Source organism: Zalophus californianus, chromosome 11 (assembly GCF_009762305.2).
Source record: "Zalophus californianus isolate mZalCal1 chromosome 11, mZalCal1.pri.v2, whole genome shotgun sequence".
Lineage (NCBI taxonomy): Eukaryota > Metazoa > Chordata > Mammalia > Carnivora > Otariidae > Zalophus > Zalophus californianus.
Genome location: NC_045605.1, coordinates 23,310,734 through 23,314,357, shown reverse-complemented (window position 1 = coordinate 23,314,357; position 3,624 = coordinate 23,310,734). Strand labels below are relative to the sequence as shown.

The following is a 3,624-nucleotide window of genomic DNA, read 5'->3' as shown; positions in this document are numbered from 1 at the left end:
CAACAACACGGATTGATCTAGAGAGTTTAAGGCTAAGTGAAATAAGTCAGAGTAAGACAAATACCATATTACTTCACTCATATGCAGAATTTAAAAAACAAAACAAATGAACAAAGGGGAAAAAAAGAGACAAACCGAAAAAACAGACTCTTAACTATAGAGAACAAACAGATGGTTACCGGAGGGGAGGCTGGGGGCGGGGGGATGAGTTAAAAAAAAAAAAGAACTACATAATATAAGCATAGAATTCTAGCTGATAAAATTATTTCTCAAAAAGGTATGGATTAAGAGTTCTTAAACTGCTGTAATTGTATGCTGGAATTGAACAAATAAGTAAATGGATGGCATATTGTGAGAGCCTGGTTTCTCAATGCTGGAAGAGGAGTTCACAGATTAGCAAGGAGAGGAGGAGTTTAGAATGAACCATGAAGCACTGGGCACTGGAGAGACAGAGTCATCAGTATGATTTCATGTTTAGCCTAAAATGGACACTGATATCTAGATATAGAAATAATTATAAACATGTGTGCATAGACAGTCAATATACATACATATATTTCCTAGCTCTGTCTACCTCAAGGACCTAGGAGCCATGATCCCCCATACCAGTAAAGACACCAGTGCCCAGATCTTGTTTTCTAATACTATTCTCCAAGAAAGGAATATGGGCTTCTTGGAGAAATTGAAGATTCTAGGGCAGGGGAAGCAATATACAAGATGAACCTGGAGCATCCTATAGCACCAGAAAGGAAAGAAGTACTAAAATGAACAAACAAAAAGAAAAAAAAAAAAAACCCACAAAAAAAAAGCGCAATGATAGGTATCTCAAAGGGACACAAAGCCAATTGAGAGAGCTCCCACTGCCCAAACCCAGAATAATTTGAGTAACAAAATAAATGGCATACTACTAGATCATAACTCTGGGATAAAATAAATGCCCATGTGTCCATACTGATATAAATAAGTGATTGAACACTTAACTAAGTGGGGGAGAAGAAACAAATTTCTCATGCAAAATTCCAAACTATGTAAATAGATACTATGTCCTCAAAGAGGTAAAATGTAATTCTCACCCTTTAAGTGTAGATTTTGCCTGGAGACTTTCTTTCCACAGGTACCATATGGAAAGAAAAAAAGGAAACTATACAGCAGGAAAATCTGGTAAACTGTACCTCAGCCAGGTGACCCAGGTTAACATCATCAGTAATAAGTCATATTAATTACGCATACCCATGATACAATGTGTGGGAAATGGCTCTTCACCTCTGTCATCCTCCTCTCAAAAATCTATAGCTTCGGCTCTCTGCTCCTCCTCGTTTAACAGACAACCGCGAATTCTGGTGCAGTGCCAGCGGCGTCCCTGAGACGCGATGGTGAAGGCCGGAGTGAACGGATTTGGCCGTATTGGGCGCCTGGTCACCAGGGCTGCTCTTAACTCTGGCAAAGTGGATATTGTCGCCATCAATGATCCCTTCGTTGACCTCAACTACATGGTCTACATGTTCCAATATGATTCCACCCATGGCAAATTCCACGGTACAGTCAAGGCTGAGAACGGGAAGTTTGTCATCAATGGAAAGTCCATCTCCATCTTCCAGGAGCGAGATCCTGCCAACATCAAATGAGGTGATGCTGGTGCTGAGTATGTTGTGGAGTCCACTGGGGTCTTCACCACCATGGAGAAGGCTGGGGCCCACTTGAAGGGCGGGGCCAAGAGGGTCATCATCTCTGCTCCCTCTGCCAACGCCCCCATGTTCGTGATGGGTGTGAACCACAAGAAGTATGACAACTCCCTCAAGATTGTCAGCAATGCCTCCTGCACCACCAACTGCTTGGCTCCTCTGGCCAAGGTCATCCATGACAACTTCGGCATCGTGGAGGGACTCATGACCACCGTCCATGCCATCACTGCCACCCAGAAGACCGCAGACGGTCCCTCTGGGAAGCTGTGGTGCGACGGCCGAGGGGCTGCCCAGAACATCATCCCTGCTTCCACTGGTGCTGCCAAGGCTGTGGGCAAGGTCATCCCTGAGCTGAACGGGAAGCTCACTGGCATGGCCTTCTGTGTCCCCACCCCCAACGTGTCCGTCAGGGATCTGACCTGCCGCCTGGAGAAAGCTGCCAAATACGACGACATCAAGAAGGTGGTGAAGCAGGCGTCAGAGGGCCCCCTCAAGGGCATCCTGGGGTACACTGAGGACCAGGTCGTCTCCTGCGACTTCAACAGTGACACCCACTCCTCCACCTTCGATGCTGGGGCTGGCATTGCTCTCAACGACCACTTTGTCAAGCTCATTTCCTGGTATGACAATGAATTCGGCTACAGCAACCAGGTGGTGGACATTATGGTCCACATGACCTCCAAGGAGTAAGAGCCCCCTGGACCACCAGGCCCAGCGAGAGCAAGAGGAAGAGAGAGGCCCTCAGCTGCTGGGGAGTCCCTGCCCCAACTTATCCCGCAAAACACTGAGAATCTCCTGACCTCCACCGTTTCCGTCCCAAACCCCCTGAAGAAGGGGAGGGGTTTGGGGAGCCCTACCTTGTCGTGTACCATCAATAAAGTATACTGTACCCAGCCAAAAAAAAAAAAAAATCTATAGCTTCAATTTAACAATGAGATAAAACAACAGATAAAGCCAAATTGAGGGACATTCTACAAAATGCCTGCTCCCTACCCCTCATGGTCATCACCAATACTATCAAGGTCATCATAAGCAAAGACAATCTGAGAAGCTGTCATGCCCAGAGAAGCCTAAAGATATATGATATTAAATGTAATATGGTATCCTGGATGAAATTCTGGAACACAAAAATGAAGTTAGGGAAGAAACTAAATACAAATAAATGCCTTCTTAGCACAGTGAGCACCACATCAGTCTCATAAAACATGAATAAAATATGGGGTTTATTTAATAATAATATATCAATATTGGTTATATGTGATAAATGTGCCATGTTAACACCCCGTAAGATGTTAACAGCAAAGGAAATTGGATGTGGGGCATTGGAGAGTTTTCTATGCCATCTTTGCATTTTTTTCCAGAAGTCTAAAAATATTCTAACATAAAAAGTTTATTTCAATAAAAATATCATTAAAAGCATTTGATAGGTAGAGAAAATCCCCAAGGAGGTAGAATTGTTTAAATGTACAATGAAAGATAAAAATAAGGAAACTATTCAGAAGTTTTAACATACAACTTAAAAGGAGTTTCCACCTACTCCCCCTCTCAAAAAAAAAAAAAAAAAAGAAAATTATGGGAGGAAATCATTACACAATTCAATATAAAAACTCCTAGAACTGAAGAATATTACTTCAAATTGAAAGAGAACAAGTGAAAAGAAGAATGCAAGGGGAGAAAAGAGAACACCTCTGGGGAAAATTCAAAATACACAATGAGAGAAGAGTAAGAAGTAAGTAAGAATAGTATTGCACTCGCCCCACTGGAAGGTAGATGGAAGGATATCTGCAAAGTGCTAAGGAAAAGGGGCTTGAATTCTATACCCAGCCAAACTAAGAGTCTAATTGGAAGACACAATAAAAGCATTTTCTGATACATACGCCTCAACATATTTACTTCTTAGAACTCTGTCTCTGGGCTCCACTGAAGCTGGGGGGAAAAAAGG

The 3,624-nt window shown here is 42.9% G+C and overlaps 1 pseudogene; it reads left to right on the top strand.

Annotated features, from left to right (window-relative positions):
- The first annotated feature begins 1,355 nt into the window (after positions 1 to 1,355).
- On the top strand, positions 1,356 to 2,391 carry LOC113915490 (annotated as a pseudogene).
- Positions 2,392 to 3,624: the final 1,233 nt, after the last annotated feature.